This window comes from Periplaneta americana, chromosome 15 (genome assembly GCF_040183065.1).
Source record: "Periplaneta americana isolate PAMFEO1 chromosome 15, P.americana_PAMFEO1_priV1, whole genome shotgun sequence".
NCBI classification, from domain to species: Eukaryota; Metazoa; Arthropoda; class Insecta; order Blattodea; family Blattidae; genus Periplaneta; species Periplaneta americana.
In genome coordinates, this window is record NC_091131.1 from 175,573,913 (window position 1) to 175,590,734 (window position 16,822).

Below are 16,822 nucleotides of genomic sequence, written 5' to 3' on the forward strand. Positions count from 1 at the left end.
TTGGATGATAAATTTGAGGAGAAATCCTGCAACCACAATAAGAGAAGATTTTTAGAAAAATTTAAGTATGAATACATGAACCGTGAAAGGTGATGTATGAAGAATGCTGTTCGATGTAATACTTGCATGGAAGTTGTTGGGGGGAGGGTCACCAACCTTGAAGTAACATAGCAGAACACGACTGACCTTTACAAAAAGTGTTGGCATGAAGAAAACTATGTAGGCTACCTGGCAGAAGTACTGGATCAATCTGAGAATTTATTTTATTACGATTTTGTATAGAGGATTAGGTAGATAATGAAGAAAATCGATGCCTCCAAGAAAGTCTTCAGAGCCCGGAAGCGCCAACTAGATCCTCGGCTCAACTTGTGAAGACGCCTGCCCATCTACGTGATTTTTTATACCAGGGCCAGTCACGGAGATTGGAACCACAAACCTAAATAGTGCACGTAAACTTAGCTCCTTCTCATTTGCTGATAAAAAGACTTCTTATAATGCTAACAAAATGGCCTCTGTCACATTAATGCATCAAAATTTTCATTGCATTAGAAATAAGCTGTATCAATTAGAAATAACCATAAACCATGATTTAAAGACGTTAGATATCTTATGCTGTACAGAGCACTGGCTAAACACAAAGGAAATAACATACTGTCATATTCCAGATTTCAACCTTTCAAGTTACTTCTGTCGGGACACTTACAAAAATGGAGGAACAGCTATTTTTGTTAGACAACATTTATCACATATAGAGAAAAATAATACGTATTATCTAAACCAAGACAAAGTATTCGAACATGCTGTGACTGAAATTAGCGGTCAGGATTATAATTTAACTGTAGTGTGTGTCTACAGGTCCCCAGAGGGCTGTATAAAAACCTTTTTAGAAAAGTTTTAACTTCTTTTAAATCACCTAAAAAGCAAAAAGAAACAATTAATTTTGTGCGGTGACTTCAACATAGATTTTTTAAATAGTGATGCTACCATAATAGAATTCATATCGCTAATTCGATCATATAATCTGATAGAAACAATAGACACTCCAACTAGAATAGCCTCTAATTCTAAAACATGCCTAGACCAAATAATTATTGACCATGATTCTTATCCATTCTCAGTAGGAAATACTGATATGGATATCGCAGACCACAATGCTGTATTCTTAAATATTTATGTATTTGAAAACCCTAAACCAAATAGCATTAAGCCAATTAGGTATAAAAGATCTTTTAATGATGAAAACGTTGAATATTTTAAACGTTTGCTAAGCAAAGAAAATTGGATTGATGTAACCAACTTAACAGATGTGGATGCGAAAACAAACGAATTTATAAACTCAATAACTCATTATTTTGATGTTGCTTTTCCACTAAAAAAATGTACACTTACAAATAAACAGTTCAACAATTCAAAAAATTGGACAACGAAGGGGAGTGTAACTTCTTGTAGGAGGAAAAAGGAGTTATATAAATTGTGCCAAATTACAAATAGCCTAGATCTTAAATTACATTATAAACGATATACCAGCATATTAAAGAAAGTTATATATGCAGCTAAATTGAAATTCAATGGAGAATTCATTATGAAAGCACAGAACAGAGGCAAAGCTATATGGGAAGTTGTAAAGAAAGAAACTTGTAAAAATACCAAAGTCTCAAATCAAGACTTTTCAATAATACATAATGGTCAAACAATTCAAAATTCCTTCGAAATAGCTGAAATTTTTAATAAATTGTTTGCAAATGTAGCAGAAAATCCTAATAACCAGGTAACATGTAGTCAGGAAACAACCTTACATGGAACAGGAAATGTAAACACCATATTTCTATGTCCCGTGACTGCAGATGAAATTCTCGATATAATAAAAAAACTAAAAAATAATCTTTCCTGTGGACCTGATGACATTCCGGATGGTATTGTAAAGAAATGTGCCGTACTACTAGTAGCTCCACTCGTAAACATCTGCAATTTATCTTTAATTATTGGTAAATTTCCTGAACAATTCAAACTCGCAAAAGTATGTCCTATATTTAAGAAGGGAGATAAACAAAATATTAACAACTGTAGGCCGATATCTCTATTATCTACATTCTCCAAAATCCTTGAAAAAGTTATGTATAATAGATTAGTTCGGTTTTTAGATTGCAATGGTGCACTATCTAATGTTCAATTTGGGTTTCAAAAAGGCAAAGGAATTAATAACGCCATATTCACTTTCACGGAATTTATTCTAAATTCAAAAGACAACAAGAATCAAACAGTTGGGCTATTCCTGGACCTGAGCAAAGCATTTGACACAGTTGACCATAAGATACTGATCCAGAAACTACAATGGTTTGGCATAACGGGGTTAGCTAAAAGTTGGTTTGTTTCTTACCTAAGTGCAAGGCAACAATTTGTTGAAATAGGCTCAATGAAATCATATCCCACTATCATGAAATGCGGGGTGCCCCAGAGTTCCATACTTGGCCCAATTCTATTTCTCCTATATATAAACGACCTTCCCTCAAGGATAACGCAAGCTAAAACCGTTCTCTTTGCCGATGACACTAATGTAGTTTTCAATGCTCTTGATAAAAATAATTTACAGGAGAAAATAAATTAAACCTTAAGACAACTAGAACAGTGGTTAGCTAGAAATAGACTAAAACTAAATGTCACTAAAACCGTTTGTATGTATTTCAGTCAGAAACAACTACATGACTCCATTGAAATACTACTTAATAATACTGGAATAAAGGACGTCGATTGTACAAAATTTTTAGGGATATGGATTGATTCCAACCTCACGTGGTACAGTGGGGTATTTGCACCGAAAAGTTGGCCAAAATTATTATAGTGTTCCAGTCACATTTAATTGGGATAATATATTAAAATAGGATATAATAAGGGGATTATGGCACTTGTAGAGAAATACAAAATGTATTTCGTTGTTTTATCCAAATTCTTTATTTATTACTTAAGTCGCAGAAACTTCCAGGTTATATTCCGACTAATGTGATTCCCTATACAAACAGATCACAATCACAAAAAGAATAACCCAATGTAGTAATGTCGGATGACCTCGGTGGTCAATAAATGACTCCACTGTGACCGATTCAATGTCCAGGATACGTTTCATTGATCTTACTACAACCTTATTACAACCTAATGTCGTTTTTGTTGGGTCCGGATATGAGTGCTAATGAAGGACATGAGACTGACGTCCGTGATTTTCAAACAGCTGTAGGCTATGTCAGATTATGTTAAGAAGAGGGCAATTGCTCGTAGGAACTCTTTTTTCAGAATCACCAATATTATCACTCCTCACACCATATACTTTTCCTTCTGATCCATCCTGTGTAATTATTATGCTAATATAATTTGCAAATAAGTTAACACTGATTATATAATGTATGTAATTATGCAAGTATTTAAGATATTAATATAAAAATACGTACGTAGTTTTCATGTCATGAATATATATTTTAAAGTTATTTTTGTAGTTAAGAATTTAGCTCACTTTCACTTTATCAGATACTGTACCAATGAGATTATTCCCATGATTTCTCATCAGAAGACTCTTCAGCTTCACTTGCAGTACTTTCTTAATTTTGATCAGCTGAAATCATAAAGAAAATAGTAGCATTTCTGTGTTTTATTTTAAAATGGTTTCGTTCTCTTCCTCAGGTTAATATCATGCTTGTAATGTTATGTTTTATTTAACGACGCTCGCAACTGCAGAGGTTAGCAGAGGATCTAGGCTAAGCAGCAGCCTGTTAATTATATTTAGGTTACTTTCTATCATAATTCTGGCGGTAGGAACGGAAGTGCTTATTCCTAGCTTCAGCTGCTGCTTCCTCTGACAGTTGCCCAATTCTTAAATGAGCATTTTCAATTATAGCTGGGCCGTGAATTAAAATCTTATGCATTGTGGGAATCATTGGATGCCACGATTACAGCTTAACATAAAGAGTTTGCTATATCCGTGGCATAAGGAGCGAATTTCTAAATATCAACTTCATGTCCACTTGATACAACTTCTAAAATTACAGTTAATGTGTATTATTTAATAGTAGAACAGATAATGAAGGAACAATAAGGCACATAAATAGCAGGTGACAAAGTAAATTACCAGCTTCCACAAACATAGAAAGAGCTTGTGGAGATAAAACTGGCCTCTTTTTTTCTTGTGAAATGCTGGAGTACGCCTTACTGTATTTTGTGGCTCACTTAGGAGATTTAGTAATTTCCTTAACTTTTGGTGTGTGGGGTTTTCCAGAGACTCGCAACAATATCTGGGTGGCAAAAATTAATTCCTCACTGTTTACTATTTATCTAAGTCCTTGTGTCTTCCTTCTTTTACTTCGTTCACTAGAGTCGCTAAAAGATTTTTGTGGGCCGTCTCGATTGCGTCGTAGCCATTGCCTTGCTTTTGGTAGGCCTAACTCAAAGGTCCCTTGAAGTCAGCTTTCATTCCTTTTTCTGAATAAATAATCTTTTCTGTGTGCATTCAACCATCTCATTTTTTAACTCTGCTTTCACATACGAAAATGTATGTTTAAAAGCGTTAACTTGTTCCTCTGAACAATTCTCTTGCATTAGGCACTAACACGATTTTTTCTAGATATTCCAATTTTTCCTTGATATCACAGATTTTTGCTCTTGCATATCATATAACTATTTCCTTAACAAAATTTCATTGTAGATGGCCCTAGTAAAAGAAAAAAAATATTTATTTGTAGCAGATTAAAAAATTGAAAATTAGTGTTCGTAACAAAAATGTATAAAAATATAAAATTCGCACGAAGTCGCAGCCAATTTCTTTTCTATTACATACCCAGAGATCTAGTCTTTGTAATAACATAAGAAGAAACATCGGGACTCACCCTGAAGTGGATTAAATCATTAAACGAAAACTTACGTTCGTGAAAAAAAAAATACTGAAATATAGATGGTTTTCTAACCGCAATAACTTCTTAAAAATACTTTATATAAGCATAAAAATCGCTCAAAAGTGAAGTACATACCTTGCTGAGAAGGATCCATCTTGTAACAGGACATACTGTATCTTTCAAATGTAGAAAAACAATAATGAACCTGAATAATTTTTTAATAATTTCGAGGAAAAATTGTTCCGGAGCCGGGTATCGAACCCGGGACCTTTGGTTTGACGTACCAACGCTCTACCACTGAGCTACTCGGGAACTCTAACCGACACCGATCCAATTTTTCCCTCTATATCCACAGACCTCAAAGTGGGCTGACAACCGTCAAGCAACCAACTTCGAGTGCACACTAACTCCGTGTGACTTAAATTGTGGTTTTCTGTTAACGAACAGTGACGTGTATTATGCAAACCAAGATTTTCAGGTATAACTCCCTGTAAAGTTGATTTGAATAATTTCGAGGAAAAATTGTTCCGGAGCCGGGTATCAAACCCGGGACCTTTGGTTTGACGTACCAACGCTCTACCACTGAGCTACTCGAGAACTCTAACCGACACCGATCCAGGGAGTTATACCTGAAAATCTTGATTTGCATAATACACGTCACTGTTCGTTAACAGAAAACCACAATTTAAGTCACACGGAGTTAGTGTGCACTCGAAGTTGGTTACTTGACGGTTGTCAGCCCACTTTGAGGTCTGTGGATATAGAGGGAAAAATTGGATCGGTGTCGGTTAGAGTTCCCGAGTAGCTCAGTGGTAGAGCGTTGGTACGTCAAACCAAAGGTCCCGGGTTCGATACCCGGCTCCGGAACAATTTTTCCTCGAAATTATTCAAATCAACTTTACAGAGAGTTATACCTGAAAATCTTGGTTTGCATAATACACGTCACTGTTCGTTAACAGAAAACCACAATTTAAGTCACACGGAGTTAGTGTGCACTCGAAGTTGGTTGCTTGACGGTTGTCAGCCCACTTTGAGGTCTGTGGATATAGAGGGAAAAATTGGATCGGTGTCGGTTAGAGTTCCCGAGTAGCTCAGTGGTAGAGCGTTGGTACGTCAAACCAAAGGTCCCGGGTTCGATACCCGGCTCCGGAACAATTTTTCCTCGAAATTATTCAAATCAACTTTACAGGGAATTATACCTGAAAATCTTGGTTTGAATAATGAACTTGTAAACTTGTGCAGAGCGCCAAGACGATACATGTATAGTGTCACAAACACTCAACTTTAGACTGTGCTGACGGCCACATGATCAAGTAGATGAAACACAAACTTTTATTTTATTGGTCCCCCACTATTTACTTCTTTCAGGCGGCAAGAATTTCAGGGGTAGGACAACATTGACAATATCGACTTTTGGCCAACTTTTTGATGCAAATACCCCACTGTGCGTGGGAAAGTCATATTCAATTCTTAACTGATAAACTAAGTCGTTTGTGTTATGCTTTCCGTGTCCTAACCAATATAACTCCCAAGGAACTACTTAGAGCGGTTTACTTTGGCTATGTTCACTCTGTATTATCATATGGGATAATTATCTGGGGGTCGTCATCAAAACTTGCACAAGTGTTTAGACTGCAAAAGAGAATATTGAAAATTATAAAGAAAGTACCTATTCGCTCAGATAGTAAAAAAATATTCAAAGAGTTTGATATTTTTCCCCTACCTTGTATTTACATTCTTGAAACAGTCTGTTTCATCCACCAAAATTATGATAGTTTTAAAATAAACTCTGATTATCACAGTTACAGCACAAGAACATGCAATAATTTACATTTTAATCATCATAGGTTATCCAAAAGTCTCAATAGCTTATCACATACAGGGATAAGACTTTACAACAAACTCCCTGTTGAAACTAAAGCCCTTAGCTATGCTAGATTTAAAAAGTCAGTGAAACATATTTTACTTTTCCACATGCCTTTTACTGTCAATGAGTATCTTAGTTTAGCACTCCAAATTTAGCTTACAGTAGTTAGTATCTCCTTTTGTGTTTACTGCTCTTCTTTTCTGTCTGATTCATGTCTGGGGTGAGACTGCCCAAGAAGATAAGGAAACCAAGAACTTTGTACAAATAATGGTCTGAAGAAAACTGTGGAGAATTGACTTCATTAGAGAATGTGTTGATTGTATATTATTTGTATATTATTGTAGACATCTTATAAGTCGGAATAACACACTATGTAACCGCATATTTATTATGTATTCACTCTGACGATGCCATGAAATCATTGTATTTCCTAAGGCTAATAAATATCTATCTATCTATCTATCTATCTATCTATCTATCTATCTATCTATCTATCTATCTATCTATCTATCTATCTATCTATCTATCTATCTATCTATCTATCTATCTATCTATCTATCTATCTATCTATCTATCTATCTATCTATCTATCTATCTATCTATCTATCTATCTATCTATCTATCTATCTATCTATCTATCTATCTATCTATCTATCTATCTATCTATCTATCTATTTATCTATCTATCTATCTATCTATCTATCTATCTATCTATTATCTATCTATCTATCTATCTATCTATCTATCTATCTATCTATCTATCTATCTATCTATCTATCTATCTATCTATCTATCTATCTATCTATCTATCTATCTATCTATCTATCTATCTATCTATCTATCTATCTATCTATCTATCTATCTATTATCTATCTATCTATCTATCTATCTATCTATCTATCTATCTATATATCCATCCATCCATCCATCCATCCATCCATCCATCCATCCATCCATCTATCTATCTAAGTTGGATAATTGTTCTTTAGTTAAATATGTATTATTATGCATATGAATTGCCAAAAAAATACCGGTGGTAGAGCATGAAGAACTGAATAAAATATCAAACAAATGAATATAAAAAAAAATAAGAAAGTAGAATGGAAAATTTTTGGATTGTTGTACACAATCTGTTACACAGGAATGAGATATGCTTGTCCCATTTTAAATGTTGGTCAATAATAATGCCTAAATATTTAACTTGTGACGATATACTCAAAGCGTTACATGAGCAAGTAGGTAGGTTACAATCATGTATTGTTATGTTTCTATTATTATTTATGTTTAGTTCTTCAAGGTCATGTGATGTTAATGAAAATGGTATTAATTTTGTTTTAGAAATGTTCAAAGAAAGTAAATGAGCATCCAGCCATTCTTTAATAATATTAATACTACTGTTAGAATTTTGATAAGTTTCATTCCAACTCGAACTGCTAAATATAACCACACTATCATCAGCATAAGAATACAGAGTACCAGAATATTTCTCAGTGTCAATTTTAAGTAAATCTTTGATATATATTAAAAACAAAACAGGACCTAAAATCATCCCTGAGATACACCTATACCAATGTTACGTAATTCACTAAGGTGATCATTGATTTTAGTTGACTGAGTTCTGTTACTTAAGTAAGATTTAAGATTTTACATGTTGACAACCCTCATGTAGCAGCCACTCGAAATCTTCCAAACGAAATTGAACATTGCATCAAACAATTACCAATTACCTTCGATTGCTCTGAACGTATTTCTTCTCAAAAACTAAGAAAAGCATTGCGTGAAGATTCTTTTCATCAATGGAGCAAATTGAAAAGTAAAGGTTTTTCTATTCTCACTGGAAGAAAGGTAATTCGTGGATCTCAACCAAAAAGGGACTTTCGAGCAGTCAGTGGACGCAAGCCATTAAGATGAACTGTAATACAATACCTGTACGTACTCTCCCTGGTAGAACTCTTGACTCAACCCGTTGCAGAAGATGTGACGAGCAAGAAACGCTTCCTCACGTCTTGGGTTTCTGCCATCATGGAGAATTGCTCCGAATCAATAGACATAATACGGTTCGTTCTCTCATCACAGCTTCACTCCGTCAGAATGCTTCCTATGAGGTTTATGAGGAGGTTGGTTGCGTCTCTTCTGACGGCTCTACTAGACGGGCTGATATCATCATAATTGATCGGCAGAAGGATAAGGGTGTCATTCTTGATCCCACAATCCGTTTTGAGATGCATGAGCAACAGCCACAAGAGGTGTGTCGTGAAAAACAAGTCATATATGAGCCTTGTTGTCAGCATCTTGGAGCACAATACCACATTACACATTGGACAGTTTTTGGGCTCATGTTCGGTGCCCGTGGCACTATCCCACGTGAAACTTTAAATCAACTTAAACAATATAACATTTCTGATGCAACGATTGATGCCATAGGATCTCACGTGTTAAAATCATCCTTAGCTATAATTAGTAATCATTTGTACCCAACAAAATTGTTATTGTAAATGATTTCCTACGTTTTCTTATCTTAATGTTTTTTTCTTTTTCTTTCCAAGTGTCACAAAATCGTTTTGTTTACTTATTATTCTTTCTGAATTGATTAGTAGGCCGATCTATCGAACCCTTATTTAGGGCGGCTTTTGTGTCTACAAATTATCTCTAAAGCCAATCCATTAATTCCCAATCTATCCATTTTATTAAAAGTATATTGTGATTGACTGTATCGAAAATTTTTTGTAAGTCTAGAAAAATTCCTAGACATTTATTTCCTACACCTAATTGTTGAATTATTAATGATTTCTAATTCTGATGGGGAAAGAGAAGTGTCTGTTAAGTTGGTTAATCTATTAGTTGAATTGATGATGTAGTTCGCTGCGATTTTGAAGCTAGAAGGGTGTCTAATTTCTTGTTTAAAGTTTCATATTTAGTTTTTCATCAATTGATTAACTTTATCTTACCTTTTTTTTTTTTTTGTATGCTATCCCATTATATACCAGTTGATTTTGCTGTGAGTAAATGCAGTGTATATAATTTATTACTGAGTGTTTCTTTTTTCTTATGTTGAAATTTAATTTAATTTTTGAGCCAACAGAATTGAGTTTGTCATTGAATTTCTTGGCAGCTATGGAATTATTATTGATCACTTTATGTTGAAGGCATTGTTTGTTTAACCGAAGATTGGCTTTGGTTTTATGTAATTTCACCTTAATGTTCAACTACGTGTATCCAAGTTTCTTTGCCTGACTGATTTCGATAAATTTGAAAGTCATATTGAGGTTAAGATTTCAGACAAGTTGACTCTTTACATATCATTCAATATCATTTATATTTTCAAGAAAGATAATTTTGTGAATATGACATTCTGGCAACAAGCGAATCCCAAATCTAAAATTTAGTATTCTTTTTTTTTAATTAATGTACTTAAAAAAAACATAACTGCTCTGTATTCAGGATCCTTGTGGTCACCCTCGCTGGAGGCTGATGATTTAATTAAATCCTTCTCTAATAATGAATTATTTTACAATTTCATTCAACAACTTATCAATTAATACAGAAAACAATTTTCACATCACAAGGTTATATATCCACAAATATTTTCGACTTTTTAAAAATCATCTTCAGGTGGAGATTGTTATTGTTACAAAGTACCGATGTATCATCAACATATCGAGCATAAAATTGTATATTGAATTCTGTCTTGAAATTGGGAACATGTTTGTTTTCCAATTCCTGTAGAAAAATCTCGGCTAGAAGGCCTAAGATCAGATCATCCATTGCTAATCCCTTAGTTTGTTGGTATACTTCGTCATTGAAAGAAAAATAATTGTGTTTTAGTATAATCGAAAGTAAATCAACTATTTATTTTATGACATTCTCATTAGTGTTATTGATCCATGCTTATATTCATATTTAAGAGAGTATTTTTTTAGAAAACCAAATATTCCTGAAAGTGTTCATTTTGTGTTAACTAATTGTACAAGACCTGAAGATGCCATTACATGGCGAAAATGTTCGTCTCTTATAGCTTCACCAATAAATTCCATATTTATGTCACAATTTAATGACTTTATGGTTTATAATACAGGATAAGTAACTAGAAGGAAATAAATAAATATGTATTTGTCATTAAAATTGTTAAATAAAAATAGGCAAGCAATAAGAAAAGAAAACTTTAATACAAAAAGAAATAGGAAAATTCATTGTAAATGCTACAGTGAATGTTAAGGAGAGAGGATGGCTTTATTACGGTAGAAAACCGTTGAATTAAAAAATGATTTTGTTGTAAAATACACTTCGATATGTGAGAAATATATGTATTACGAAAATTTTAATGTGTATTTATGCCCTTGTCAGCTACTGCAAAGCTATATTAAAGCTCGGGTTCACATGATTTTCAAGGCGCAAGAATAGTTAAAATGTGGTGGAAAACCAGTAAATTTTTAAAAAAGAAAAGGTTTGCTTTAAAATAATCTGTGAAATTTTAAACTTTCATCGCACAACTTTAATGCACATTTATAGCGCTTTTAGCTGCCATTTTTAAAGCTCTGGTGCACGGTGTTTTCAAGGGGAAAGGATGGTTAAAATTTGGCGAAAAACCAGTATATTTTTAAAAAGAAAAATTCTTGCTTTAAAATAATCTTAGAAATTTGAAACTTTCATCACACTAAATTTAATATATTTATGGTACTTTTAGCTGTCATTTTTAAAGCTCTGATGCACAGGGTTTTTAAATTACACTGAACTTTGATTGAAATTTCTGGTAACTTTAATTGTTTGTTTTATTCTCACACAAAAGACTTAATATCGTTACATTTTCGGAACTATTTGATGCTACATGCATGATATTTGAAACACTCATTCTTAAGGTATTATGAAACTTTTCTGTGTATCAGAGATTTATTATTTTGTTGCATTTAAAAAATATCTCTAAAATTTATTCTTAAGATATAGCCTATTCTTTATTTGAACATTGTGAAAACGAATATTAAAATTATGCTATAACCATTTTACAGAATGTGCTTTTAGGAGTAAAACGACAAAGAGGTTTTGAATTTATCTTAAAAATGGCTGAGATATATTCACTGTTGTGAATTACAGTGCCCTGGTACTTTTTCTCCCCAAGATTTCTGCCCCAATTTTTTTTTTACTAATCTCATATTTAAGTTGTTGCAGCAATGATATTTCTACATAATCAAAAAAAAAAAGGAAAATTACGATGAAATAGGAAAAAAATTCAAATTATACAACCACCTTCCCTTAAAAATAAGATTTACATGTGTCGGAAATAGTCTATGCAGGTCACTGACAGCTTGTGCATGCCGTGTGTATGAGTGGGGAAAGTGTGTATTGGTTTATGCAGAGATTATAAAGAAATTCCGTTCCATAAGTGAATTAAAGTATTAAATATTTAGGCCAGTTTAACTGATTCTGTGAGAATATCAATTTCATTCCGGAGGGAGATAGAGATGAGAGTCGCTAAAAAAAAAGTGGAAATTAAAAAAAATATATGTTATTAAATACACAGTTGCTGAATAGCTGTGTAAATTTTCTCTGACATTGCAGCACACTTAAACTTTAACATGGGTACAGGAAAATGTATTATTGTGATAAAAATTATTTTATTTTTATTTTGGGAAATTGAAAAGGGTGAACTATCTGATTTATAGCCATAGCAGGAGCAGCAGGAGCAGCAGCAGCAGCAAGAGTAGGAGCAGCAGCAGCAGCAGCAAGACCAGTAGCAGCAGCAGCAGCAGGAGCAGCAGTAGCAGCAGCAAGAGTAGCAGCAGCAAGAGCAGCAGCAGCAAGAGCAGCAGCAGCAAGAGCAGTAGCAGCAGCAGCAGCAAGAGAAGTAGCAGCAGCAAGAGCAATAGCAGCAGCAGTAGCAGCAGCAGCAGCAAGAGCAGTAGCAGCAGCAGCAGCAAGAGCAGGAGCAGCAGTAGTTGCAGCAGCAGCAGCAGTAGCAGCAGCAGCAGCAGCAAGAACAGGAGCAGCAGGAGCAGGAGCAGCAGCAGGAGCAGCAGTAGCAGAAGCAGCAGCAACAGCAGGAGCAGGAGCAGGAGCAGCAGCAGCAGCAGGAGCAGTAGCAGCAATAGCAACAGCAGCAGGAGCAGCAGGAGCAGAAGTAGTAGGAGCAGTAGCAAGAGCAGCAGCAGAAGCAGCAGCAGGAGCAGCAGCAGGAGCAGCAGCAGGAGCAGCAGTAGGAGCAGCACTAGTAGCAGCAGCAGGAGGAGGAGCAGCAGTAGTAGCAGAAGCAGCAGTAGCAGAAGCAGCAGCAGTAGCAGCAGCAAGAGCAGGAGCAGCAGCAGGAGCAGCAGCAGCAGCAGGAGCAGGAGCAGGAGCAGCAGCAGTAGCAGGAGCAGCAGCAGCAGCAGCAGGAGCAGCAGCAGCAGGAGCAGCAGCAGCAGCAGTAGCAGCAGGAGCAGGAGCAGGACCACGAGTAGTAGTAGCAGTAGTAGCATTAGCAGCAGGAGCAGGAGCAGCAGCAGGAGCAGCAGTAGGAGCACGAGTAGTAGAAGCAGTAGTAGCAATAGCAGCAAGAGTATGAGCAGCAGCATGAGCAGCAGCAGCATCATCATCATCATCCTATTCCTAATAACTAGGAACCGGACCATTTTAGGTTTTTGGAATAAGTGAAGTAGGTTTTTTTGGGTTTTATGTCCAATCTGTGTCCCGCGCCGTGGCGTCGCGGTCTAAGGCATCCCGCCTAGGACTCGCGTTACGGAATGCGCGCTGGTTCGATTCCTCATGGGGGAAGAAATTTTCTCATGAAATTTCGGCCAGTGTATGGGACCGGTGCTCACCCATCATCGTGATGCACTTGGGAAGCTACGATAGGTAGCGAAATCCGGTTGTGAATACCAGCTATAACGGCTGGGGGGATCATCGTGCTAACCACACGATACCTCCATTCTGGTAGGATGATCGTCCATCTCTGCTTTGGCATGTGGGCGTGAGGCCAGCAGCCGGCTCTTCACAGGCTGTAGCGCCACGGATTATTATTATTATTATTCTTATTATTATTATTATTATTATTATTATTATTATTATTATTATTATTATTATTATTATTATTATTATTATTATGTCCAGTCTGTGAAAGGGGATGCAAAAACTGCCTGATTATTAAAAAGTATCCTTATTCATTAAAATATATATATATATATATATATATATATATATTTATTTATTTATTAAGGCATTGCCGGCTGCTATACTACACGCCTTCCCACCTCAAGTGCTGCCTGCGTGTCACGTAGATCATATTTGGTTACACACGCAAAACCTTTCTACTTCGAGGTTTCGTGTTCAAATATTTTACTCGTTCAAAACGTTCAGTTGTTTGTAAGGCTATGTTCTTTAGAAACAAGGGAATTACACTTTCACAAATTATTTCACTCATTGTTTGTGAATGGCCAGGCTGAGAGCACTTCAGTAGTGGAGTAACAGAATGGGAGTAACAACTTCTGTTAGACTGGCACTGACGTTAGATGATACATAAGCAACTGCCTTCATAACAAACTCGTGAATTACTTTCATAATCCAAAGTAGAGAGTTTGAAGAGTTGTTGAGCTTATTACAGTCGTCTCTTTTATAGATTAAATCCATTAGTATGGAGCTGCATTTCGATATGGCTATATTATTCACACACAGATGACAATTTTCTTTACCACTTTAAACATAATGTAGCCTTCGATGTATGCCATACTTGCTACCTCAATACTTGGATACCCAAGAGCTGTGAAAGAAAACAAGTATAAACCATTACGAATTTAAAACTGTGGAATAAAAATGTTACATTTGCAAGAAACTTGATGCTTATGATATTCAAGCCTATGAATGAGGTTTATGAGATATTATCCATTTTGTAATGTAGCATTTGCATACTAAACTTCATTTTAAAATGCCACTATTACTTTTATAGTTACTTACAAGGTGTCTTCTGCACTTGTAGAAGGATATCAGTTACTGCCTGCGGTAAGTGTACTATTTTCTGCACAGGAAATATTTTTCCTTGTCATTCCTATCATATTTGTCTCACTCCTGCTTTCAATGTTGCTGGTTGATGGAACTGAAAGAATGCCTGTTTTCAGAATTCTGTTTAAACTGCTCTGCATCCAGCATATCATTATTCCCTGACATTTGCCGTAATGCACTGCAAAATAGTTCTATTGCGTCACTGTTAAAAGCCCTTGTGAGCACAAAATGGAATCCACTCTACTGTAGACGACGATGTTACGAGGATGGCTTGGTATGTCTCTTTACTAAGAAATCCCTTTCCTTTCTTTTCACTCGCGTCTTTTATTTTGGCAAGGTAGCGAGGAAAATCATGCTCGAGCCACTGCAACCTCTCATCATTAATGTTAAAGAAATGCATTTTCTCCGGTTTATGCATGTCCATATTACTGCTGCTAACATCATGAATGTCGAACCACTTTTTAATGTTCTTCATGAAAGTGACTGTTGCTCCAGCATTACAAAACTCATGTGCGCCTATCTGTTGTGAATGGTCTTTCAGGTATTCCAATGCTGTGATAACTTCTAAGGAAAATATATCTTTGGCGCGTTTGACATTCATCTTCTCGAAATTAGTGGGAGCAATGTGTTTGTGGGTGAGAAAAGGAACTGACTTCGTAGTTTCTGTTGACTGAAGTTCATAAGCCGGAAACACATTATTGCCACGTCATGTGTTCTCCTGTGAGATCATATAAGTTGGAAGGCATGTGCTGTGTCGCGTTGTGTGCACATTATCGCCATGCCATGCCACTTCACACTAAACTTACAATTTGTTCAGTCGCTATTTTATTCAGTAGCTTTCTGTAGCAGAGATGGAAGGTGAATGGGTTAGTAGTTCCAGTAGTTCTTCAGAGTTTGAAGAAGACATCGAAAATGCTCTGGTTGATGCAGATTATAAATTTATTACAATGATGGGTGTGTTTTTGCTAATTCACGCTTTGGGAAAAAACTGGAATCTAATACTTTAAATGTGCCACAAAATGCTCCATTAGTTGAAAATGGGGAACTACAACACACATAATTGTTGGGGATGAAGAATTTCCACTAAAAAAATATCTTCTGCGTCCATATGGCAGGCACCATTTAGATGGAGACAAAAACAAAAAAGATTTTCAACTATAGACTTTCCCGAGCGAGAAATGTGGTCGAGAATGCATTCGGAATTTTGACTTTTCGTTGGAGAATTTTTCGAAGATATATGGAGGTACAACCGAACATGGTCGATAGAATTGTACTTGCGTCATGCTGCCTGCATAATATGTTATGTAAAGACAATATGTTTGAGCCTGATGTGCAAGCACTTTCACTACCAACCTGTGCCCTAAGAAACCTAGACCACTTGAGAAGAAACAGTTACACGCGAGTCTTTTCAAGTGCGAGAAAACTTCAAGGAATATTTTAATTCTCTAGGCTCAGTGCCTTGGCAATTAAATGTTGTTCGTCGAGGTAGATCACAAAATTAAGATTAATGTCTACAGTACAGCTGTTGTAGTCATTGTTAATATCCACTTTTATGTGTATGGTCGCATCTATACTGATGTACCTCCTAAAATAATAATAATAATAATAATAATAATAATAATAATAATAATAAAATAGTAGTAATAATGACGTTAAGTTGAATCGATGATTTACTTATGGGCTATTCCATATGAAATCGATCAGTAAAAACCCTCGCATTTTTTATACTCATTGTATCACTGTACGTACAAAAAAAGTTTCATTGTATTTAGAAATTTTAAGGTCAATTTTCTCTATTTCGGTCGATTTGAGATGGAATAGCTCTTGGAAATAAGTTAACATACAGTACTCACCGCTTATATTCATCTCTCTTCCTATTTCTTCCCAAGCTTCTTTTCTCATGTTTAAGTCTCTCTAATTGGATGACTTAAAATTATACATAAATTCATATTGCCTTACTTTTTCAATGATATATTCCTCCATAATGAACCTGCACATGCTCTCCACCGTCCGACAATGTCCGGTGCAACAGAAAACCTAAACGTGATGGCACGAGTGCTACACTGGAGAGGACGTGGCGTCCGTGGCGTGGGAATAGTGTGATTCTAAGCAACGT

The 16,822-nt window shown here is 35.6% G+C and overlaps 3 non-coding genes across 3 annotated transcripts; 2 read left to right on the top strand and 1 right to left on the bottom strand.

Annotated features, from left to right (window-relative positions):
* Positions 1–5,114: 5,114 nt before the first annotated feature.
* TRNAD-GUC (transfer RNA aspartic acid (anticodon GUC)) lies at positions 5,115–5,186 on the bottom strand. The gene has a single exon. It is a non-coding gene; the product is annotated as a tRNA-Asp (tRNA).
* Positions 5,187–5,669: 483 nt separating this feature from the next.
* On the top strand, positions 5,670–5,741 carry TRNAD-GUC (transfer RNA aspartic acid (anticodon GUC)). The gene has a single exon. It is a non-coding gene; the product is annotated as a tRNA-Asp (tRNA).
* A 213-nt stretch (positions 5,742–5,954) lies between these two features.
* TRNAD-GUC (transfer RNA aspartic acid (anticodon GUC)) lies at positions 5,955–6,026 on the top strand. The gene has a single exon. It is a non-coding gene; the product is annotated as a tRNA-Asp (tRNA).
* The last annotated feature ends 10,796 nt before the right edge of the window (positions 6,027–16,822 follow it).